The 26461-nt window shown below is 35.1% G+C and overlaps 10 non-coding genes across 10 annotated transcripts; all 10 read left to right on the top strand.

Annotated features, from left to right (window-relative positions):
• Positions 1-717: 717 nt before the first annotated feature.
• On the top strand, positions 718-789 carry Trnah-gug (transfer RNA histidin (anticodon GUG)). Its single transcript has one exon. It is a non-coding gene; the product is annotated as a tRNA-His (tRNA).
• Positions 790-1577: 788 nt separating this feature from the next.
• On the top strand, positions 1578-1649 carry Trnah-gug (transfer RNA histidin (anticodon GUG)). Its single transcript has one exon. It is a non-coding gene; the product is annotated as a tRNA-His (tRNA).
• A 3168-nt stretch (positions 1650-4817) lies between these two features.
• Positions 4818-4889, top strand: Trnah-gug (transfer RNA histidin (anticodon GUG)). The gene has a single exon. It is a non-coding gene; the product is annotated as a tRNA-His (tRNA).
• Positions 4890-6469: 1580 nt separating this feature from the next.
• On the top strand, positions 6470-6541 carry Trnah-gug (transfer RNA histidin (anticodon GUG)). Its single transcript has one exon. It is a non-coding gene; the product is annotated as a tRNA-His (tRNA).
• Positions 6542-9001: 2460 nt separating this feature from the next.
• Trnah-gug (transfer RNA histidin (anticodon GUG)) lies at positions 9002-9073 on the top strand. Its single transcript has one exon. It is a non-coding gene; the product is annotated as a tRNA-His (tRNA).
• Positions 9074-15079: 6006 nt separating this feature from the next.
• On the top strand, positions 15080-15151 carry Trnah-gug (transfer RNA histidin (anticodon GUG)). The gene has a single exon. It is a non-coding gene; the product is annotated as a tRNA-His (tRNA).
• Positions 15152-16566: 1415 nt separating this feature from the next.
• Positions 16567-16638, top strand: Trnah-gug (transfer RNA histidin (anticodon GUG)). The gene has a single exon. It is a non-coding gene; the product is annotated as a tRNA-His (tRNA).
• A 4248-nt stretch (positions 16639-20886) lies between these two features.
• Trnah-gug (transfer RNA histidin (anticodon GUG)) lies at positions 20887-20958 on the top strand. The gene has a single exon. It is a non-coding gene; the product is annotated as a tRNA-His (tRNA).
• Positions 20959-23240: 2282 nt separating this feature from the next.
• On the top strand, positions 23241-23312 carry Trnah-gug (transfer RNA histidin (anticodon GUG)). The gene has a single exon. It is a non-coding gene; the product is annotated as a tRNA-His (tRNA).
• Positions 23313-24664: 1352 nt separating this feature from the next.
• Trnah-gug (transfer RNA histidin (anticodon GUG)) lies at positions 24665-24736 on the top strand. Its single transcript has one exon. It is a non-coding gene; the product is annotated as a tRNA-His (tRNA).
• Positions 24737-26461: the final 1725 nt, after the last annotated feature.

Below are 26461 nucleotides of genomic sequence, written 5' to 3'. Positions count from 1 at the left end.
TACAAACATATTTGTTCAAACATTTAAATTTTAAACAACAGAACAATTTGTTTAAAGACGACTTAATCCTGCATACTCTTCATCAATCATTTTGAACCCCTGTATCAATCTAAGACAAAACATTAAGATACATCTGAGCAAATAGACAAATCGCGAGTTAAAAACCCACGCTATCCCTATCGTATTTAAACGTTTTAAGGGGCACGAAATAACAAAAAGACAAACAGAGAGAGACAGATTGTTCACTAAATTATAAATTTTATGTACAATTCAAATCATTTAACTCTCTAATAAACATACATTTGTAGCCATTATTTTTTATAAATGTTTTCCTAATGCTCACTTGCACCTGATACAAATTTAGTACAGTCGAAGCACGTCGGCTCGAACTCGCTTGGCTCGATTTCCTCGTAGGCTCGAACTGTATTTAAAGGACAATTTCTTTTTACTGAATGTAGGCATTTCCGCTCAGCTCGAATTTCCCGAGGCTCGAGGTATTTTCACCGGTCTCTGGAAGTACGAGCCAACGGGATAATACTGTAAATTTACACAAGTGTGATACTTATTTTCAAAGTTTCATAAATTGTGCGTATCTTTTTCTTTAATCCGTGACCACAATGCAAACGCATTTATTTGGTTTATTCCTCCATACAATAACATTAGTTCAAACATTTTGTCAATGTTATCAAGCGTTAAACTCAACAGTTCAGCGCGTTAGCCGTGATCGTATAGTGGTTAGTACTTCGCGTTGTGGCCGCGACAACCCAGGTTCGAATCCTGGTCACGGCAAAGTCTCTTACAGTCGCTGTTTAGTCGCCGCTGAGCTATCTTTTTGGGATTTAATGCTATAGGTTATTATTCAAATGTTAGACAATTTCTACACCAACGTGGAAACAATTCGTAACTTTGAGTTTATTTGTACACTCTATGTGAACTTCCATTCTCTTTTAAAATATCGTACACTGGGAAAGTCAGACAATTATCTGAATTAGTGACTAATGGGTTGATCTAACCAAAACAGACAAACTTCAAGACGTTCATATCTAATTAATCAATTTAACCCTGAACAACCTGAATAAAAACTCATCAATTAAAATACATTATGGACCATGCTGGCTGGATACGTTAAAGCATGGGGAACCTCACCTATTCAAGATATAAGAGATACTTTCATTACAAAAATTGAGTTCGAGGACCACTCGATCTTTTCTGGGCTCCCAGATCATACACTTCCCGAATCTCTGTTGGTTCGAACTCGCTTGGCTCGACTTCCCCGTTCGCTCGAATTGGATATGATGGACCGATTTCTTTCAACTGAAGGTTAGCATTTCCGTTTGGCTCGAGTTTTCAAAGGCTCGAGGTATTTTCGCCGGTCCCTGGGAGTTTTCCTAATGCTCACTTGGCCAAGATACAAATAAAGTTCTAACACAACTCTTTGTTTTATATAACGTAACTTTAATTCTCTAATTCGTGACCATATTGTGACATATTTATTTATCAACTCCTTCATACATCTGCATTTGGTTAAACATTTTCTGACTGTAATCGAGCGATTATCAAATCAGTTCAGCACGACAGCCGTGATCGTATAGTGGTTAGTACTTCGCGTTGTGGCCGCGACAACCCTGGTTCGAATCCTGGTCACGGCATTGTTTCATCCATTCCCTGTCTCGGCATTGCTGATTTCATTTTTGATAACAAGATCGGATCCCTTTGTCCGTTTGAAATATTTTGGTATTACATAATAACATAGTACATGTACTCTTCCAACAAATTGTGGATACACAGTTTAGCTTTGTTCTCTGTTGATTTGAATAGAATGTTCGTCAGAAAGTATATTGTTTATTTTTAAGTAATATGTTATTATGCAATGCCAAAAGATTTCAAACGGACAAAGCGACCCGATCTAGTAATCAAAAATGAGATCAGGAAAGCCGAGACAGGGAATGGATCCGGCGAAAATACCTCGAGCCTTGGAAAATACGAGCCAAGCGGAAATGCTAACCCTCAGTTTAAAGAAATCGGTCCTTCACATCCTGTTCGAACCAACGAGGAAATCGAGCCAAACGATTTCGAACAAACGGGATTCGACTGTATATTGGAAAGTAAAATGATTCATGTACAGATGTTAACTATCTGCCTCGCTTTGTTTGCCTGTCTGTTATTTCGTGTCGCGTCCTTCAAACTCATCAATACGATTTCTCCAGCAAGCAATACGGATAGTGTTAGTTTTTTTTTTTTAACTCACGCGTTTCCTGTCGTCTGAGATGTATCTCAAACATTTGCCCCGAGAACGATACAGGAGTTGAAAACAAATAACAGAGATTGGGAAAGTGTATGATCTGGAAGCCGAGAAATGATCGAGTGGTCCTCGAACTCAAATTTTGTATTGAAAGTATCTCTTATATATCTTGAATAGGTCAGGTTCCCCATGCTTTAAGGTATCCAGCCAGCATGGTCCATAATATATTTTAACTGATGATTGTTTTATTAAGGTTGCATAATGTTAAATTAATTAATTTGATATGAACGTTTTGAGGTATTCAGATAGTTCTCTTACTTTCCCAGCATACAATATTTCAAAAGAAAATGATTGTTTACATACAGTGCACAAATATACTCTACATTACGAATTGTGTCCACGGTGGTGTAGAAATTGTCTTACATTTGAATAAAATTCTACAGCATTCAATCCCAAAAGGATAGCTCAGCGGCGACGAAACAGCGACTGTAAGAGACTTTGCCGTGACCAGGATTCGAACCTGGGTTGTCGCGGCCACAAGTACTAACCACTATACGATCACGGCTAGTTAGCTGAGCTGTTGAGTGTAACGCTTGATAACATTGACAAAATGTTTGAACTAATGTTATTGCATGAAGGAATAAAACAAATAAATACGTTTGCATTGTGGACACGGATTAAAGAAACAAATACACACGATTTATAAAACTTTGATAATAAATATCACAATATGTGTAAATACAGTCCTACCCCGTAGGCTCGAACTTCCAGAGACCGGTGAAAATACCTCGAGCCTCGGGAAATTCGAGCTAAGCGGGAGTGATTACATTCAGTTAAAAGAAATCGGTACTTTACATACAGTTCGAGCCAACGAGGAAATCGAGCCAAGCGAGTTCGAGCCGACGTTCTTCGACTGTACTAAATTTGTATCAGGTCCAAGTGAGCATTAGGAAAACAATTAAAAATAATGCTACAAATGTTTATCTATTAGAGAGTTAAATGCTTTGATTTGTACATAGAAGTTATAATTCAGTGAACAGTCTGTCTCTCTCTGTTTGTCTTTTTGTTATTTCGTGCCCTTTGAAACCTTTAAATACGGTAGGGATAGCGTGGGTTTTTTACTACCGATTTGTCTATTTGCTCAGATATATCTTAATGTTTTGTCTTGAGATTAATACACGGGTTTAAAACGATTGACGGAGAGTGAACCTGATTTAGTGGTCTTTTAAAAAATGTTTCCGGAATTGAAATTATCTTCTATACATTGACATCCATGGTTTCATATATTAGAAAGTGAAATGCTGTACTTTATGAACAGATATGAGACTTGGATAAACAATCTGTCTCGCTTTGTTTGCCTGTTGCATCTTTAAATGCACCAATACGGTTTATTCACCGAACAATGGAAAAGTGTTAGGTTTTGTAACGCACGAGATTTCTATTTGCTCTGATGTATCTAAAATTATGTCTTAAGAACAACAGGATTGCAAAACAAATGACCGAGAGAGTGTATGATCTGGGAGTCCAAATATGATCGAGTGGTCTTTAAACAAAACCGTTCTAATATTGACAGTATCTCTTATATCTTGAATTGTTGTGGTTCCCCGTGCTTGAACGTATCCAGCCAACATCATGAATAATTTATTGTTTGACTTATTATCTTTTTCAAGGGTTTTCTGTCAGAACGAAAAACACGTTTCTATCAAAATAAAATAATTAAAAAAGAAAATGTATAGGTTTTCTTTTCTGTTCAGATAAACCTTTTGGACAATGGTTCAGTTGTATACTTTTTCCCCCAGAATACAATACTAACCACTATACAGCTGAACCCCGTTGGCTTGAACTCGTTTGGCTCGAATTCCTCGTTGGCTCGAACTAGATGTAAAGGACCGATTTCTTGAAACTAAAGGTAAACAATCCCGCTTGGCTCGAATTTCCCGAGGCTCGAGGTATTTACGCCGGTCCCTGGGAGTTGGAGCGAACGGGGTTCAACTGAGATAATAACAGTTGTCCGCTATTTGAAAAGTACAATTGACACGGCAGTAATTAGGTCCTATCCTGCAATCTCATTAAACTACAAAGTGTTGTGTTAGAACTTTATAGCCTATACTGCTGCAATCTCATTAAAATACAGATCCCTAATATAGCTAATACTCACATCACGACGACGTTACGCTATCTACTGAAATGGGACTGACCCTCACGTTATGATTTTAATACGATTGCTAATGCTGTAACGTCGTTTTAAAGTTTTTAAATGTTCAATTAACAGACAGAAAAACTGTTCACTAACATATAACATCTGTGCATAAATGAAAGCATTTAACTCTCTGATAGATATAGCAATTCTTTTATAAATGTTTTCTTAATTCTCCGTTTGCCCTTATACAAATTAAGTATTTACACAACTGTGATATTTATAATTAATAGTTTCACAAAATGAGTTTATCTTTGTTTCTTTAATCCGTGTCCACAATGCAAACGCATTTATTTGTTTTATCCCTTCATGCAATAACATTAGTTCAAACATTTTGTCAATGTTATCAAGCATTACACTCAACAGTTCAGCGAGATAGCCGTGATCGTATAGTGGTTAGTACTTCGCGTTGTGGCCGCGACAACCCAGGTTCGAATCCTGGTCACGGCAAATTCTCTGTCAGTCGCTGTCTCGTTGCCGCTGAGCTATTATTTTTGGGTTGAAAGGTGTAAGTTTTATTCAAAAGTTAGACAATTGTGTACACCAACGTAGAAACAATTCGTAACTTTGAGTATATTTGTACACTCTATGTAAACTTTCATTCTCTTTTAAAATATCGTACACAGGGAAAGTCAGACAATTATCTGAATTAGTGATTAATGGGTTGATCTAACCAGAACAAAACAATCACAAGACGTTCATATCTAAATAATCAATTTAACCCTGAACAACCTAAAAAAAACATCATCAGTTAAAATAAATTATGGACCATGCTGGCTGGATACGTTAAAGCATGGGGAACCTCACCTATTCAAGGTATAAGAGATACTTTCAATACAAAAATCGAGTTCGAGGACCACTCGATTATTTCTGGGCTCCTAGATCATACACTTTCCGAATCTCTGTTGGTTCGAACTCGCTTGGCTCGATTTCCTCGTTGGCTCGAACTGGATATGATGGACCGATTTCTTTCAACTGAAGGTTAGCATTTCCGTTTGGCTCGAGTTTTCAAAGGCTCGAGGTATTTTCACCGGTCCCTGGGAGTTTTCCTAATGCTCACTTGGCCAAGATACAAATAAAGTTCTAACACAACTCTTTGTTTTATATAACGTAACTTTAATTCTCTAATTCGTGACCATAATGTGACATATTTATTTGTCAACTCCTTCATACATTTGCATTTGGTTAAACATTTTCTGACTGTATTAAAATCGAGCGATTATCAAATCAGTTCAGCACGACAGCCGTGATCGTATAGTGGTTAGTACTTCGCGTTGTGGCCGCGACAACCCAAGTTCGAATCCTGGTCACGGCATTGATTCATCCATTCCCTGTCCCGGCATTGCTGAACTTATTTTTGATAACAAGATCGGATCGCTTTGTCCGTTTGAAATCTTTTGGTATTACATAATAACATATTACTTAAAATTTAACTTTATACTTTCTGACGAATATTCTATTCAAATCAACAGAGAACAAAGCTAAATCAGAACTTTGTATCTACACTATGTTGTTAGAGTATATAACAGTTGTCCACTACTTGAAAAATACAATCGACACGTCAGTAATTGGTACCTATACTGCTGAAATCACATTTAAATCAGATCCCCAATGCCCACATCATGACGTTACGCTATGTAATAAAACTGAGTGGACGTCACGATATGATTTAAATGAGATTGCTAATGCTGTAACGTCGTTTCAACGTTTTTTAAATGTTCAAAAAAGAGATCGCTAATCTGTTCACTAACATATCACTTCGATGCATACATTCAAAGCATTTAACTCCCTAATAGATATAACCATTCTTTTATAAATGTGCTCTTAATGCTCACTTTGCCCTTATACAAATTAAGTATTTACACAACTGTGGTATTTATTATTAATAGTTTAATGAATTGTGTTTATCTTTTTTCTTTAATCAGTGACCACAATGTGAACAAATTCATTTCTTTTAATTATTCATAACACTAACTAATTTGTTTAGATATTTTCTAAATGTAATCGAGCGTTATCAGTTCAGCGAGCTAGCCGTGATCGTATAGTGGTTAGTACTTCGCGTTGTGGCCGCGACAACCCAGGTTCGAATCCTGGTCACGGCAAAGTATGTGACTGTCGCTGTCCAAGCACCGCTGACTTTATTTTTTGACAGAAGGAACCGATAGTCTTATCCATTCAAAATGTTTGGAATAAAATGACAGTATATTACTCTAAACTTAATGTTTTATTTTCTAACGAACACTGTATCAAATTAACAGGAAACGATGCTATAACAGAGCTTTGTATCCAAAATGTGTTGTCAGAGTGTATCACAATTGTCCACTACTTAAAAACTAAAATTGACACAGTAATTTGTATCTTTTGTTGCGATCTTAATCCCCAAATTCTCGCTTTAAGACGTTACACTATGTAATGAAATGAAGTGAACGTCACGATATGATTTCAATGAGACTGCTACTTCTGTATCGTCGTTTTAACGATTTCAAAATCTTTGAAAATATCATTTGGGTTGCATGGTTTTAGTTTCAAACAGCTTGAAACCGCATTACACCAGCGTGAACACAATGGCATATTTTGACTTAATCTTTGATGTGTATGTTTAATGTCATTTTTGCTTGAAGTCTTGTATTCTGGGGAAAAAATATACAACTGAACCAGTGTCCAAAAGGCTGATCTGAACAGAAAAGAAAACCTCTACATTTTCTTTTTTAATCCTTTAATTTTGATAGAAATGTGTTCTTTTTTCTGACAAAAAACCTTGAAAAAGATAATAAGTAAAACAATAAATTATTCATGATGTTGGCTGGTTACGTGTAAGCACGGGGAACCACAACTATTCAAGATATAAGAGATATTGTCAATAATAGAACGGTTTTGTTTGAAGACCACTCGATCATTTTTGGACTCCCAGATCATATACACTCACTGGCATTTGTTTTGCAATCCTGTAGTGTCCTCAAGACAAATATGTTAGATACTTCAGAGCAAATAGAAATCTCGTGCGTTACAAAACCTAACATTTTTCCATTGTTCGGTGAATAAACCGTATTGATGCATCAGGCAAACAAAGCGAGACAGATAGTTTACCTAAGTCTCATATCTGTTCATAAAGTAAAGCATTTCAAAGATATACAATGTATAGGAGATAATTTCAATTCCAGAATCATTTGATTAAATACCACTGAATCATGTACACTCTCTTTCAATCGTTTTAAACTCTTGTATCAATCTCAAGACAAAACATTAAGATGCATCTGAGCAGATAGAACACCCCACACTATCCCTATTGTTTGGTGTATAAACTGTATCAATGCGTTTCAAAGATGCGACACGAAACAACATGCAGACAAACAGCGCGAGACAGACTGTTCACTAATATATAACTTCTGTGTATCATTTTAATCAATTTACTCTCTAATGGATATAGCCATTTTATTATAAATTATTTCTTAATGCTCACTTGGCCCTGATACAAATTAAGTATTTACACAACTATGATGTTTATTGTCAATAGTTTCATAAATCGTGTGTATTTTTTCTTTTATCTGTGTTCACAATGTAAACGTATTTATTTATTTATTATATTCCTGCATTCAAGAACATTAGTTCAAACATTTTATCAATGTAATCGAGCGTTTTATTATCAGTTCAACTCGATAGTCGTGATCGTATAATGTACTTCGCGTCGTGGCCACGACAACCCAGGTTCGAATCCTGGTCATGGCACTATCTGCGACACAGTCGCTGTCTATACAGCGCTAAACTTAATGTTTTAAAATGTATGATTCAAGTTCAGCGAGAAACAAAATATATATTCGTGATCTTGATTACATGTTTGTATTGTGTGTGTGTTGCGGATGTGTTATTTTTGTTGGAATAGTTCTGGTAAGGTTAAACACTCAATTGAACCAATGCCCAAAAGGTAGAGTTACACAGAACAGAAAAAAATATATTTCTTACAGAAACCCCTTCAAAAAATAATTTGTAAAATACATTATAGACCTTGCTGGCTGGATACGATAAAACAATTATTTATGGTATAGGAGATAATGCCAATACCAGAACTAATTTGGTTTCGTGAGACCCCACTCGTTTATTAAGGACTCCCAGACCATATACTTTCTCTGTCATTTGTTATGTCTGTATCGTTCTCAAGACAAATACTAAAGATCCAAATAGAAAACGCACAAGTTAAAAACCGCGATCGTTTGATGTATAAGCCGTATTGATGAGTTTGGAGGATGCTAAATGAAATAACAGACAGGCAAACAGAGCGAGACTGTTTACGAAAGTCTCATTTCTGTGCATGAAATAAATCATTTAACTATCTAATGTATATAGCCATCCTGTGTTTTAAATGCTCAATTGGCCAAGATACAGATAACGTTTTTACACAAATGTGCTATTTAATATCGTTTGTTTTATAAATTGTGAGTATCTTTTATTCTCTAAGTCATGACAACAATGTTAATGTATTTATTTGTAAACCTTTTCAAATACTAGCATGTGTTAAACATTTTATTAAATGTTATCGAGCACTACTATATCAGTTCAACTCCGTAGCCGTGATCGTATAGTGGTTAGTACTTCGCGTTGTGGCCGCGACAACCCAGGTTCGAATCCTGGTCACGGCATTGTCTCTGCCAATCGCTGAATAACATGGTTGAACTTTGTTTTTGATAAAGGATCGGATTGTTTTGTCCATAAAAATGTTTTTGGATAAAATAACAGTGTATTACTCTAAACTAAACGTTACTGTTATTTTCTGACGAACTGTCTATTAAATCAAAAGGAAACAATGCTTTCACAGAAGTTTGCATCCACAATTTGTTGTCAGAGTATATCACAATTGTCCACTACTTGAAAACAACAATTGTCACAAGGTCAGTTATTGGTACCTTTTGATCAAATCTGATAAAAATCAAATTCCCAATACTCGTTTTAAGACTTTACGCTAAGTAATGAAATATAATGAACGTCACGATATGATTTTAATGAAATCGCTACAGCTTATACGCCGTCTTAACGATTTCGAATGTTTTCTATCAATCTTTTAGATTGCATATTTTAATTTCTTTAAATTAAAGACAATTTCTTCACCAGCGTTAATTTTGAGTACACATTTTGCAGTGTATATACATTTCCCATTTCGCTTGAAATATTGTATTCTGGGAAAAAGTAAAAACAATGTACTGAACCATTTACCAATAGGCTGATTTCAAAAGAAAACCTCTACACTTTCCTTTTTATTTTGATAGAAATAAAACATAATTTCAAACTGAAAACACTTGAAAAAGGTGATAAGTAAAAACAAAAATGTAAACCATGCTGGATGATATTTCAAGATATAAGAGATACTGTCAATAATAGAACGGTTTTATTTGAAGAAAACTCGATCATTTTTGGACTCCCAGATCATATACTCTCCCTGTCATTTGTTTTGCAATCCTGTAGTGTTCTCAAGACAAATATTTTAGATACTTCAGAGCAAATAGAAATCTCGTGCGTTACAAAACCGAACACTTTTCCATTGATCGGTGTATAAACCGTATTGATGCGTTTCCAGATGCAACTTGCAAACAAAGCGAGACAGATAGTTTACCTAAGTCTCATATCTGTTCATAAAGTAAAGCATTTCACTTTCTAATATATATAACAATGGATGTCAATGTATAGGCGATGATTTGAATACCAGAATCATTTGTTTGAAGACCACTGAATCGGGTACGTTCTCCATCAATCGTTTGAACTCCTGTATCAATCTCAAGACAAAACATTACACAGGCTGAGCAAAAAGAAAACTCGCGAGTTAAAAACCTACACTATCCCTATCGTTTGGTGTATAAACCGTATTAATGCGTTTCAAAGATGCGGAATGAAATAACAGAGAGGCAGAGACAGACTGTTCATTAAAATATAATTTCTGTGCATAAATAAAAGCATTTAACTCTTTCATAGATATAGACATTCTTTTATAAATGTTTCCCTAACGCTCACTTTGCCCTTATACAAATTTAGTATTTGAACAACTGTGATATTCATTATTAATAGTTTAATAAATTGTGTTTATCTTTTTTCTTTAATCCGTGACCACAATGTGAACAAATTTATTTGTTTTATTTCTTCATTACACTAACATTTGCTCAATCATTATCTAAATGTAATCGAGCGTTATCAGTTCAGTTCGATACCCATGATCGTACAGTCGAACCATGTTTGCTTCGTTTATTTTATTCCTTCATTCAAGAACATTAGTTCAAACATTTTCTCAATGTAATCGAGCGTTTTACTTTTGGATCAGCTCGATAGCCGTGATTGTATAGTGTAATTCGCGCTGTGTCCGCGACAATCCACTTTCAAATCCTGGTCACGGCATTTTCCGTCAATCGTTTTGAATTTCTGTATCAATCTCAAGACAAAACATTAAGATACATCTGAGTATATAGAAAACTTGCAGGGTAAAAAAATCATACAATCCCTATCGTTCGGTGTTTTAACCGTTTTAATGTGTTTCAAAGACGCGGAATAAAATAACAGACAGGCAACCGAGCAAGACAGACTGTTAACTTTTATACAAATACTGTGCGTACATTAAAGTATTTAATTCTCTATATAACCATTCTTTTATGAATGTGTTTCCTAATGCTCACAATTAAGTATTATTATCAGTAGTTTCATAAACTGTGTTTAACGTTTATTTGTAATCCGTAACCACAATTTGAACGCATCTTTAGTTCGAACATTTTGTCAATATAATCGAGCGTTTGACATATCAGTTCAGCTCAATAGCCGTGATCGTAAAGTGGTTAGTACTTCGCGGTGTGGCCGCGACAACAAAGGTCCGAATCCTGGTCACGGCAAAGTCACTGCAAGTCGTAGCTTAACATGGCTGAACTTTATTTTTGATAAGGATCGGATAAAAAATGTTTTAGGATAAAATAGCAGTATATAATCCTGAATTAAATGTGTTTTATCTGACGAACAGTCTATAAAATCAACAGAAAAACGTGCTATAACAGAACTTTGCATCCACAATTTGTTGTCAACGTATATCACAAGTGTCTTCTTCTTGAAAACAACATTTGACACAACATCAGTTATTGATACCTTTTTATGAAATATCATGATATGGAATGAACATCACGCTATGATTTTAATGAGACTGCTACTGCTATTACGTCGTTATAACGATTTAAAATGTTTTCTATCAATAATTTAATTCGAAAAAAAAATTCTTCACATTTTACACAATTTCTACACCAGCGTGAATTTTGAGTACAAATTTCGCAGTGTGTATACAATTTTCCTTTCTCTTGAAAAAATGTATTATGGGAAAAAGTTAAAACTATTTCCTGAACCGTTGACCAACAGGTTGATTTCAAAAGAAAAGAAAATCTCCACTCCTTTTTTATTTTGTTAGACATAAAATATAATTTCAAGCTTAAACAATTGTAAAAGATGATAAGTAAAAACAAAAATATGAACCATGCTGGCTGTTGAACCATAACTATTCAAGATATAAGAGATACTGTCAATAATAGAACGGTTTTGTTTGAAGACCACTCAATCATATTTGGACTCCCAGATCATATACAATCAGTGACATTTGTTTTGCAATCCTGTAGTGTTCTCAAGACAAACATTTTAGACTCTTCTGAGCAAAAGAAATCGTGTGTGTTACAATGATTAACACTATTCCATTGTTCGGTGAATAAACCGTATTAATGCGTTTCAAGATGCAACAGGCAAACACAGCGAGATAGATAGATTATTTATGTTTCATTTCTGTGCATAAAATTAAGCATTTCACTTTATGTTAAATATAACCATCCAGTTAAACATGATGCTCTTAATGCTCATTTGGCTAAGACACAAATTAAGTATTTACACACTTGTGAGATATATTATCAGTAAGTACATACATGTTGTGTATCTTTTTGTTTAATTCGTGACCACAATCTGATCGCAATTGTTCTTTAATTCCTTGAAACCGTAAGATTTGTTCAAACATTTAATAAATGTGATCGATATGATTGCTTTCGAATCAGCTCATTAGCCGTGATCGCATAGTGGTTAGTATTTCGCGTTGTGGCCTCGACAATCCATGTTCTAATCTTGGCCACGGTATTTTCTGTGACTACCGCAGTCTCCGTACGGATGGATTGTATTTTATGAGCTACTCTTTTAAGTTCGGCGAGAAAAAATAATAGTCGTGTGTTGTCAATTTTTTTCTGTATGTGCAATGCGGTTTTAATATTTTTTACATTGAAGTTCCCAGTGGAAGATTTACATAAGTAACACCCCTAAATAAAGATATTAAAACAATAAAAAGTAATCTTTAGACAATGCCCAAGTTGGTTACGTTCAGGCATAGTGTACCAAAACTTGTCAAGGTATCGGGGATGGTTTTAATACCAAGGCCCTTTACCAAAGCCGTTTTGTTTGACGACCACTTAATCATGTACACTCTCCGTCAATCTTCTTGAATTCTTTTATCAATCTCAAGACAAAATAATAAGACACATCTGAGTAAATAGAAAACGTGTGAGTTAAAAAAATACCCCTTCCCTATTGTTTGTTTTATAAACCGTATTTATGCTTTTGAAAGATACGACACGAAATAACAGACAAGCAAACAGAGCGAGACAGGCAGTTTGGTAAAGTTTCAGTTCTGTGTATAAAGATAGATATCCTGTTAAAACTGTTTTTCTAAATGCTCACTTGGCAAAAAAAACCCAAATTAAGTGTTCTACATTTTCAGCCCATCAGAAGCGCTAAATTTTTAAAATTTTAAGTTTCTTATTTGTGAAGAATCGTTACTTATTGTCAATGACGACTTTTCTTGACTGAGTAAATTGCTATTACTGCACACGCGGATATTGCCACGTCTACTGTTTGCATATATATGCAAAGGTACAATTTTAGTACCAACGCTGATTTAAATGACGTTACAATATCTTGGTGAGAGTTAATTAGTATTTTTTTTCGTGAATTCGAAACCACGGTCGCGCCACTTATTTAGATTTCTTATTCACGAAGGAAATACTATTTACACAACTGGGTTATTAAAACTCATTAGTAATATGAATCGTGTGTATCTGTCCCTCTAATTCGTGACCACAATGTGAACGTATTCATTTTGTTAATTCCTATAATACGTTACAGTTTCTTCAAATATTAAGTCAATGTAATAGAGCGTTCCCCTCCAGTTCAGCGAGCTAGCCGTGATCGTATAGTGGTTCTTCGCGTTGTGGCCGCGACAACCCAGGTTCGAATCCTGGTCACGGCATTGTTTCATCCATTCCCTGTCTCGGCATTGCTGAACTCATTTTTGATAAGATCGGATGGCTTTGTCCGTTTGAAATCTTTTGGTATTACATAACAACATATAAAACAAGTGTACTTTATCGTTTATAAACCGTTTTTATGCTATGCAAAGTTGCAACAAAAAATAACAAGCAAACAGATTGCTTTCAAAAGTCCCATTGTTTTACCTAGCTTGTATATGATATGATTGTTATAATTTTTAACTATTTACTTAATGTTATCAAGTCATAAATATATCAGGTCGGAAGGCTACCTGTATTTAGCGGTCACCTGTAGTATCCGGCCACTCCTTATTCATCCCCGCATTAAGCTGTCAACTGTCGAACGGTCACTAATGTTTGATTCCATGACGCCATTTTGTCATTAATTAATGGCAACTAATCTCTTGTCATTGTCCCTTTTATTGATAAATTCTCATTTCTGTTCATAGACAAGCAAATAATTGAGCATTTGTTTATAAGTAGATTTACCATAACGCTCGCTTAGACCGCTAACTGAAATATTGTTGACATGGTTGGGAAACGTTCTTTTTTCTTCTCTTGATATGTACGACCGACTCCGATAATACTAGGAAGGTTGTTTAAATCACAATAATAACAATCCCTCATAGTCCACTTGCATGTGTTTGTCCAGGCTTGTCACGTGAAAAGTAAATATCGCCATTTGTTTATTATTTAAGACTATTATTTAAGACTATTAACAATTAAGCAGCAGTAATTTTTCAGTCATTTATTCGATGTTTACGACTCATAATTATAAATTCAGGTACCTAGCTGTGATCGTATATTTGTTAGTACTTCGCGTTTTGGCCGCGACAACCAGGGTTCGCATCCTTGTCACGTCATGTTCTGTGACAGTTTCTGCCAGGCAACCGCTGACAGTTATATTAAATAACTGTAGCAGCTTTATTAAACTATTTATTGATTTAAAATGTTGATGACGTATTTGATACCCAGTGCTACATGAGCCCATAACCGGAATCCCGAATACAATTACTACGCCCTGTTTTAGTACTATGTCGTATAATCGGAATAAAGTATCCGTAAAGTGTTGTCGGCGATGACACAGGCAACGATCAGACAAGGCGCGGAATCCCGCCAACATTGATCTCACAGGAAAGCAGCCTTCGGGTAGTGTGAGGCTCCGAGCTGCAACCATATCATGGTGATGAGCAAAGACACTGCCACGGTTGAACATAAAAGTCAATAGCTCCATTGTTTTAACAGTTAAGACAGTTTACAGTTTAACAGCAGTAGTTGTTCAGTCATTTATTCGATGTATACGAGTCTGAGATATTTCAGTTCAGTGAGGTAGCCGTGATCGTATAGTGGTTAGTACTTCGCGTTGTGGCCGCGACAACCCAGGTTCGAATCCTGGTCACGGCATTGTATGAGACAGACGCTGTCCCGGTATGGCTGAACTTAATTTTTGATAACAAGAACGTTGTATCCATCTTAAGTGTTTTTGAATAACATATCTATACATCAAACTAAATAATATGTTTAATTATCACACGAAACGTTCGGCAAGTCAACAGAAAACATTGCTATAACAGATCGCATTGCCACCATTTTATCTAAGATTCGATATAAAAATATATAACGATCGTCCAATACTTGAAAGTAAAAAACTACAGTTGAAGAAACGTCACATATTGGTTTCTTTTACTTTTGTTACGCCTATTTAACGTATTCATATGTTTGCGGTGTTTTCAATTTAGAGAGATACCATTTGTTAAATCCTAGGAAAGAAAGTGTACTTATATGTTCATAACTAAAACATTATAAAAATACATGTCACAAATAAACGTTGTATTGTTAAATCATCTGTTTTATTGGTCTCTGAACTTTTTGTGACTTGGCGTTACGCAGATGTGATGTTTTAACTACAGCAATGCGCGATCATCTCGCAAAACCAACGCGGATATATTTAATTGTACTTCCAAGAATACATTTGAAATACATGAACTAACTTATTAGCTAGTCTAGAAATGTTTCCATATCTAATGATAAAATGACGTTAATATCAGTTTTGTCTAACTAGAAATAAATACACAAATAGCTTGTTAATTAGAATATAGACGAATATATTTGGTTACTTTGAAGCACATGGAACGACAGGTACATGGGCTAATGTCAATAACAGAAGGCTTTTGTTTGAGGAACACTTCATACGCAATTGTATAGTCTTCTCAAGACAAATATTATAGAAGTTTGAAAAAAACGAAAGCTCGTGAGTTACGAAAATGAAACAAGTTTTCGTACGATACCTGGTAACGTTTATAAACCGTATTGGTTCTATTCAAAAATGCAACAAAAACTACCAAGCAAGCACTGAAGTCCAATATCTGTACTTAACTTCTAAATTATTTAATTAAATTACATTATAGCGATATTGACTAAACTGTGTTCATGATGCTCTCTTAACGCAGCAGAATCCAGGAATTGGCTTGAGAGTCCGCTAATGCGAAATAGAATGTAGCCGTTATTATAAGCAGTCAATTTAGCGGTTACTTGACAACGCTTGAAACAGACAGTGCCGTGACCAGAATTCGAACCTGGGTTGTCGCGTCCACAATGCGAAATATTGACCTCTAGACAATTACGGCTTATGCTGCATTTCTTCTTAGTGCTCATTGGATAAGATATAAAAAAAGGATTTACACAAGTAGAATATGAATTATCATTAGTTTCATAAATCACTTTTTCTCTAAGTTCGTGACCACAATGGGAATACATAACGTTAGTTTAAATATTTATTTAATGTTATCGAACATACTCTTTTTCAGTTCAGTTCGTTAGCCGTGATCGTATAGTGGTTAGTACTTCGCGTTGTGGCCGCGACAACCCAGGTTCGAATCCTGGTCACGGCAATGTCAGTGACTGTCACTGAACTCGACATTATTTTAATGTTAAGAATTCTGGGGAAAAAATATCGTAATCTAGAGGTTATTTTTGTTCTGTATGCTCAATGCGCCTTGGTCTTGTTGCTTGGAGTAATTCTGATAAGAGTAAACGATAAACGATTAGCCTTGCAGAACTGGTCATATTAATTAATCATTACGTTGAAATAATGGTTGAAATTTTACACAGGGGATGCCATGGGGATAAACCATATTGAAGCTATGGCTCGCAAAGTAAAAGGAAATGCGTTTCACTTTCCACTTGGTTACTATTGCAAAGCCGACAAAGTGTATTTTCATGGGGTTCTCCAACAAAGCGACCTGTTTCACTGCGAATGAATACTCTTTCAAAACGGAATTGGCATACATACAAACTTTCTTAAAGATAAATAATGGTCATTTTTAAAAAAGTAGGATTAAAATGTATGTATGTGCGAAGCTTTTTAACGTCTTGCACATCACGCAGCCACTGTTCACTATATGAGTCTTTTATCAGGTCACTTGCTATACAACTGTTGCTCAAGATTTAGGTCACTCAAAATACACTTTACGTTACTGGACCAATTGGTAGGTTATCCAATGTAATCGTTTATAAAAAAAAAATGTTAGCCAGTCGGTGTCCATTGACACTTTTCTGTTGCAAAAAACGTATAATAGACATTTTCCATTGGAAACCCAGCCAGAGTCTTTGTATAATGCTAAAAGTGGCGCAATTCAATGAAGCCCGAAATAGTATCAGAGTGCGCGATGGTGTACATTGTCAATGCTTTTGTATGATTTAAGCCCCAAATTGCTGCACCGAATTCTAGAATGGGGAAGAAACAATTGTTATAAGCTTGATTATAGGTATTGAAACCAATATCCTTAATGCTATGAATTTTGCTGATAACACTCTCTAGTGTACTTCCAACGCCCTTTCGATAGATAAATGCTTCGGAGTTGAAAAGTTATTTTTCTCGTCTAAAATTAGTGTTTGCAGTGGTGTACATTCACTAAAATGATAGTACCAACTTGGACACGTGTTTATATTAAATAAACGCAAACACTATTTAATTATGAAGTAGATTTGGTCAAAATCTAATATCAACCATTTTACACAAAATGTCGTATAACCTGAAGCCCCTATTCTTTTTATCTTCTTTTCAATAATAAGAATAAGGCATACTCGAAACGTTCCATACCTTATAATTAGTTTACTTTTCAAAACTTTTTTTTATCAATTTGAAGTCTGTTTTATCCGACAGGAAATGAATACATAAATTCTTCGTAGAGTGAATTATGGACAGTGCTTGTTGGTTACGTTTAAGCACATCGAACAACAAATGTTTAAGATATACGAGATCATGTCAATACCAGAAGTTTTCTTATTTGAAGACCACTTAATACGCAATGGTTTAGTCTTCTCAAGACAAGCATTATGGACACAGACAAAACAAAAAATCGTGAGTTACGAACAATATACAAGTTTTTGTACGGGTATTATTTATAAACCGTATTTATGATATTCAAAGTTGCAACAAAAAATAACAAACAGACAGACAAATTTTCTACTAAAGTCCCTTTTCTGTACTTAACTTTAAAGTTATTGAATTATAAAAATGATTAAATGTATAGTTTTGACTTTAGTGCGTTCATTATGCTCACTTAACAGTGGCAGATCCAGGACAATGCTTAGGAGAATGCTAGTGCAAAATTATATATGAGTTACTATGAATATAAATTTCAACGGTTGATTGACAGCTTGATTGTCGGAGTCTTAACGCGAAGTATTAACCGATTACCGAAACCGGCTAGCCCTGCTGAACTGATCAAATCAAGTCCCTCTCACGGTCAATAAATGATTGAAATTCGACCTAAACACAAACACTATTTACACTGCAAAGGAGTCTGGCCCCAATTTCTCGAAACTTCTTAAGTCCCTTATAACAGGATTAAGCTAATCTCACTATTTTTGTTGTTCTATAAAATGTGTCATATTTAATTCTTCAAGAAATTTTAATTATTATGTAGGAACAATCTGTATGATTTTCAGAATAAACCGTTTTCATTTATCAAAATCCATTTTCAGTATGTATTTTGGCTTATTGAAATAAGCGACTTAAGCCTGTTAAGCTTAAGAAGTTTCGAGAAATTGGGGCCTGGTAGGATTTATAATACAATGAACTCAGCAGGGACAAGCCCACTAGTCGAAAATTCGTAAATTAACTCTGTTTAGAGTCACAAGGTAAGGGGCCATACGACAATCAACAAGAGACACAACAATATTAAAGCTGCACTCTCACAGATTGAACGTTTTAACAACTTTTTTTTATTTTTTTGCCTTTGAACGAGCCATTGTTTTGTAAATCCATGGAAACCAGTTATATAAGACTGCTTGCAAAATATTATATCGCAGAATTTTATATTGAAGTTCAAAAAATTTTAGTAACGGTTTAAGCCATATAACATTAGTTTTCGAACGGAAATATGAATATCTGCGATCTGATCTATTGTCAGCAATCTTATATCATTAGTATACAGATATTTACGCAAAAAATGCTCTTTCCAAGACAAAAAATAAAAAAAGTTATAAAAATGGTAAATCTGTGAGAGTGCAGCTTTAACACCACATACACAAATGCAAACGCAAAAATAAACTACACGCTCATTAAAATACTGCTTACTGATAAATGACGGGACTACTGCTTCGGAACAGTCAGTGAAACAAGGCTTCATTGGAACAGAATCAGCGAAAATGCAGTTAATAAGCGCGGATGAACAATGAAAACCTCCAACATATCCGTCCTCTTATCTGGCAGCAGTTTTTGTTGGACGCAGCTTTTTGCAGAAGTCGGCAATCGTTACTTGATACTGCCTGTATGGACATTGGTTACTCGAGGAGATGCTTTCTATATCAGAACCATTTTGTTTAATGGCTACTAGATAATGCACACCTCCAGTCAATTGTTTTAAAATTCTGTATCACTCTCAAGACAAAACATAAGATGCACCTGATCAAATACAAAACTTGTAAATTAAAAAAAATATCCAGCACATTCCCTATTGTTTGATGTGTAATACCGTATTTATGCGTTTCACAGATATGGCACGAAATAACAGACAAGAAAACAGAACGGGACAGACAGTTTACTAAAGTCTCATTTCTGTGCAAAAAGATAATCTTTTATAACAATTTTTCTTAATGCTCATTGTCAGGCTAAAAAATGAATGACGTATATACACAACTGTGATATAGTTTCGTAAATGGTGTGTATCTTTTTTCTCTAAAACGTGACCACAATGTGAATACCCAACATTATTTTTATTCAAGTATGTATTCATTGTAGTAGAACGAGTCTGTTATCAGTTCAGCGAACTAGCCGTGATCGTATAGTGGTTAGTACTTGTGGCCACGACAACCCAGGTTCGAATCCTAGTCACGGCAGTGTCTGTGACTGTCGCTGAACTAATTGCACCTTCTTTAAGGGATTGAATGTTCAGTAAGAAAAAAACTGTCGTAATAGTAGCACTTTTTATATTGTTTGCTCAAAGCGGTTTTTTTATTGTTGCTTGGAATCATTCGGTTAAACGATTTGAAGAAGATCTACACAGAATACGTCGTACAATTTCGTTGTAAACTCATATATAAAATGATTACTCTTTTACCAAAACCCCTAGATAAAAATATTAAAAGTAATTTATAAACAATGCTCAAATTGGTAATGTTCAAGCACTGTGAACCACAACTAGTCAAGACAAACGAAATAATTTCAATTCCAGAACTATTTCGTTTGAAGACCATTTAATCATGCACACTGCCCGCCAATCGATTTAACTCCTGCATCAATATCAGGACAGATATCTTAGATGCATCTGACAAACAGAAATCTCGTTACAAAAATAAACACTCTCCCTAGTGGTTGGTGTTTTAACCGTATTTATGTGTTTCAACGATGCTACATAAAATAACAAAGAGGCAAGAGAGCGAGACAGACTCAATTTTGCCTATACAGTAAAGCATTTAACGTTCAAATAGATAAAGCCTTCCTGTTTTAAATTTCTTAATATTCACTGAGCATATACACAAGTAAAGTGTACAACTGAGATATTTTTTATCAATAGTTTCATAAATTGTTTGAATCTTTTTCTCTAATTGGAGACCACAATGTGAATATACAACATCTGTTCAAATATTTATTCAATGTAATCGTGCGATCCTGTTATCAGTTCAGCGAGCTAGCCGTGATCGTATAGTGGTTAGTACTTCGCGTTGTGGCCGCGACAACCCAGGTTCGAATCCTGGTCACGGCATAGACACTGCCAGTCGTTGTCTGGATATGCTGAACTTTATTTTTATATATTTATCTACAAAGGCAATGTCATATTGAACAATATGTTTTGAGGAATTTTAAGGTTTCCTTAAAACTCAAGTTCGATGAAGTTTAAAAAAATGTATTATTCAGTTCTAATCACATTAAATCAATATGCCCTCTTAAACTTTAATATAAAGCAAAGGGGCATTGTGTGATGAAAGTGTCAAATATGTAAACTTATTGATTCACTTGCACACTTTTGAGCATCAATCGTGTTTTTCAATCTTGAAAACATATTATAAAGGAATTAAATTTTCACACAAAAACAGTGCTTATGTCACAGGGTGATAAAAAACTGTTCAGGTATCGGTACCGTGACACTAACTATACGCCCCACCCCCTCCCCGTGCACGCCCCCCACTCCCCGTGCCAAGAAGGCATCTCTAATTTGAGACCACAATGTGAAAACACAAATTTGTTCAAATATTTATTAATGTAGTGGAACGAATCTGTTATCAGTTCAGCGAGTTAGCCGTGATCGTATAGTGGTTAGTACTTCGGCCAGGTTCGAATCCTGGTCACGGCATTTTCTGTGACAGTCGCTGAACAAGCTGCACCTTCTTTTAGGGATTGAATGTTCAGTGAAAAAAACTGTCGTAATATAAGGACTTTTTTTACTGTATGCTCAAAGCGGATTTGTTCTTGTTGCTTGGAATCATTCGGTTAAACGATTTAAAGAAGATCTACACAGAATACGTCGTACAATTTCGTTTGAACACATATACAGTGAAAATGCGTTCCCTCGAACAAGCGGTCGCTCGAGAACCGGCGTTCCCTCGAGGTCGGAGCTTGGTCCCGAACTTTTTTCCTTCTATTTTCATATAAAATATACCCACGCTGCCTCGAAACCTAATTATGTCGAGCAGTCGAGCAATATCCTCGGTCCCAAGTACACAAAATCATATGGCTCCCTCGAGGTCATAATTTCACACTTTTTCCCAAACGCGTGTTCCAAAATAAACAAACAATTGCCACGTTTTAAAATTTTCGCAAGTTGTAAAAATTGCAATAACAGTTGAAAGGCAATTTGATAAGGTGTGAAAAACCGTTTGTCACTGTTAACGCATGACCGATATTAGTTGATATGGGCATTTGAGATGATAATTATGAGAAGTTAATTGTGAGAAATTTAAATGAGTAATAAAAATATGAATAAAACACTACCATATCGATCGAACATCGTGATCTTCAGATGGTCTGTACGCGGTCATGTTACATAACGATTGAACAGTTTCGCGAAACTGACAAGATGCGCCAATCAACAATCCTTGATTTTGCGAAAGTTAAATCTGACTAATGCCACAATATGTACTGTCATTCAAATGTTGCTTGTTACAAAAATGTGTTGTTGTTTTTTGTTAAAATAAACATTTCTATTTATTCTTTTATTGTTTTTTTTTCTTTTGCGTTTTACATTTAGCTTACGACAGCCTTTGAACATATTAGCGATTTCCACAACGCAACACATACTCGGTGTCTTAGTAAACAGTCTGTTTGACGACTTAAAATACACTGAAAGTTATTTCATATCAAACTGGAAAATTGAAAATCGGGTCGCTCGAAACATCGGTTCCCTCGAGGTTTTGGCTCGGTCCCTGGCGACCTCGACCGATCGCAGTTTTACTGTATAAAATGATTACTCTTTTACCGAAACCCCTAGATAAAAATATTAAAAGTTATTTATAAATAATGCTAAAATTGGTAACGATCAAGCACGGTGAACCACAACTAGTCAAGACAAACGAAATAATTTCAATTCCAGAACTATTTCCTTTGAAGACCATTTAGTCATGCACACTGCCCGCCAATCGATTTAACTCCTGCATCAATATCAGGACAGATATCTTAGATGCATCTGACAAACAGAAATCTCGTTACGAAAATAAACACTCTCCCTAGTGTTTGGTGTTTTAACCGTATTGATGTGTTTCAGCGATGCGACATAAAATAACAAAGAGGCAAGAGAGCGAGACAGACTCAATTTTGCTTATACAGTAAAGCATTTAACGTTCAAATAGATAAAGCCTTCCTGTTTTAAATTTCTTAATATTCACTGAGCATATACACAAGAAAAGTGTACAACTGAGATATTTTTATCAATAGTTTCATAAATTGTTTGTATCTTTTTCTCTAATTCGAGACCACAATGTGAATATACAACATCTGTTCAAATATTTATTCAATGTAATCGTGTAATTCCGTTATCAGTTCAGCGAGCTAGCCGTGATCGTATAGTGGTTAGTACTTCGCGTTGTGGCCGCGACAACCCAGGTTCGAATCCTGGTCACGGCATAGACACTGCCAGTCGTTGTCTGGATATGCTGAACTTCATTTTTATATATCTACTACAAAAGCAATGTCATGGTAGAGCTGAACAATATGTTTTGAGGATTTTAAAGGTTTCCTTAAAACTCAAGTGTAAAAATGTATTATTCAGTTCTAATCACATTAAATCAATATGCCCTCTTAAACCTTAATTTAAAGCAAAGGGGCATTGTGTGATGAAAGTGTCACATATGTAAACTTATTGATACACTTGCATCAATCGTGTTTTTCAGTCTTGAAAACATATCATAAAAGAATTGAATTTTCACACAAAAACAGTGCTTATGTCACAGGGTGATAAAAACTGTGCAGGTATCGGTACCGTGACACTAAATATACGCCCCACCCCCTCCCCGTGCACGCCCCCCACTCCCCGTGCCAAGGAGGCATCTCTAATTCGAGATCTCAATGTGAAAACACAATATTTGTTCAAATATTTATTAATGTAGTGGAACGAATCTGTTATCAGTTCAGCGAGTTAGCCGTGATCGTATAGTGGTTAGTACTTCGGCCAGGTTCGAATCCTGGTCACGGCATTTTCTGTGACAGTCGCTGAACAAGCTGCACCTTCTTTTAGGGATTGAATGTTCAGTGAAAAAAACTGTCGTAATATAAGGACTTTTTTTACTGTATGCTCAAAGCGGATTTGTTCTTGTTGCTTGGAATCATTCGGTTAAACGATTTAAAGAAGATCTACACAGAATACGTCGTACAATTTCGTTTGAACTCATAAATAAAATGATTACTCTTTTACCGAAACCCCTAGATAAAACTATTAAAAGTTATTTATAAACAATGCTCAAATTGGTAACGATCAAGCACGGTGAACCACAACTAGTCAAGACAAACGAGATAATTTCAATTTCCGAACTATTTCGTTTGAAGACCATTTAATCATGCACACTGCCCGTCAATCCTTTTAACTCCTGCATCAATATCAAGACAGATATCTTAGATGCATCTGACAAACAGAAATCTCGTTACTAAAATAAACGCTATCCCTAGTGTTTGGTGTTTTAACCGTATTGATGTGTTTCAACGATGCGACATAAAATAACAGAGAGGCAAGAGAGCGAGACAGACTCAAATTTGCCTATACAGTAAAGCATTTAACGTTCAAATAGATAAAACCTTCCTGTTTTAAATTTCTTAATATTCACTGAGCATATACACAAGTAAAGTGTACAACTGAGATATTTTTTATCAATAGTTTCATAAATTGTTTGTATCTTTTTCTCTAATTCGAGACCACAATGTGAATATACAACATCTGTTCAAATATTTATTCAATGTAATCGTGCGATCAGTTCAGCGAGCTAGCCGTGATCGTATAGTGGTTAGTACTTCGCGTTGTGGCCGCGACAACCCAGGTTCGAATCCTGGTCACGGCATAGACACTGTCAGTAGTTGTCTGGGTATGCTGAACTTTATTTTTATATATTTATCAGTAAAAGCAATGTCATGGTAGAGCTGAACAATATGTTTTGAGGATTTTAAAGATTTCCTTAAAACTCAAGTTCGATGGAGTTTATTTTTTTATATTATTCTGTTCTAATCGCATTAAATCAATATACCCTCTTAAACTTTAATTTTAAGCAAAGCGGCATTGTGTGATGAAAGTGTCACATTTGAAAACTTATTGATACAATTGCACACTTTTGACCTTTAAACGTGTTTTACAATCTTGAAAACATATAATGAACAATTTACATTTTCACACAGAAACAGTGCTTATGTCACTGGGTGAGAAAAATGTGCAGGTATCGGTACCGTGACACTTAGTTTACACGCCCCCTCCCCGTGCCAAGAAGGCATGGTTAAACATTACTATGAATTTCAAACTTACCTCACTCACGTCCTAGTATCAGCTATTCCGTTTTTAATGGACATTTCTAATCATCAATAGGAATATTTAATATAATAAATTTTTGCTAAATGCGAATATCAAAAGTTATCAAATGTCATTCCTAATCATTTATTAATGAAGGTAATCCAATAATTCATAAATTAAATATTTACCTGTTAATAATACTAATTTGACTAAAATGTCTTTAAACTTACACCATTTGAAGACTTTAGTTCGGAATCCATTGTGTCAACAGTCAATTAAACTGGTTTTATTGACCATTTGCGGGTTAATTCACAGCTAAGAATTGAAGACAGTATAAATAAGTAATGGTCATCTATAATAAATAAATAAATACAATATTTCATGACTTTTGACTTTTTTTTTAAGTGTGTTAATATTGAGGTAATTGTGTTAAGAGCTATTTAAAGGGATTCGCTTATGTTTGGGCACCAATATTATAACTTATTGTAGTCTTTGGTACCGAAATAACAGAAACAAATAAAATTAAAGCATTAAAATATATTTATTTTTAGTGGAGTGCGAAGATCCCACACCGAAATAGTCAAGGAATAATAAGCTTACTTTCAACAAAATATCACGCCCATATACACTCATAAGAATAATTGAACACTTCAGCTTTTTGTTGAATGAATCGCTTTACTAACGCTATTTCCTTTAAATAACTTGACGGAAACTGTACATATACTATGGGAGTTAAGATGTAGGATTATAACTTAAAATATTTAAATGCACATAAGCTGCAATTTTGAAGTAATCTAGCATGCATAGGATGCTTGGTCGTTTAAGTAAGATATCGAATATAGTTAATTGTGTGTACATCAAAAGTTAATTATGAACTTTCGATCCTCACAATATGAATTATAATCAATACTTCACTGAAACAAACAATTATTCCTTTTCATTATGGATAAATTGTAAATGGTTTTTAATTGTATGCAATCTGAAAATCACACAACTCCATTGTTAACGTCATGGTGGCATTTGTTTTGTTCCCATTTGTGTGCGCGCTGACGATTAATTAAGACAGAAAAAACTGGCCAATTAAAAAAAAAAACCGATTTAGAACAAGTATAGACGCGATATAGCCATTTGATTGGGAAGAGCTGAAAACGCATTCCTGAACACAAATGAACATAAAACCCTTACCGTAATGAGCACAATCAAGTAGCAACACAAGTTCTCGTCGGTACAGCTTCCGGAATCGCTGCTCATCAGCAATCAATCTGTGTGTGCTATCTTCGATCTC

This window comes from Mya arenaria, chromosome 17 (assembly GCF_026914265.1).
Source record: "Mya arenaria isolate MELC-2E11 chromosome 17, ASM2691426v1".
NCBI classification, from domain to species: Eukaryota; Metazoa; Mollusca; class Bivalvia; order Myida; family Myidae; genus Mya; species Mya arenaria.
The sequence above is the reverse complement of the archived record's forward strand: the minus strand, read 5'-3'. Positions and strand labels throughout refer to the sequence as shown.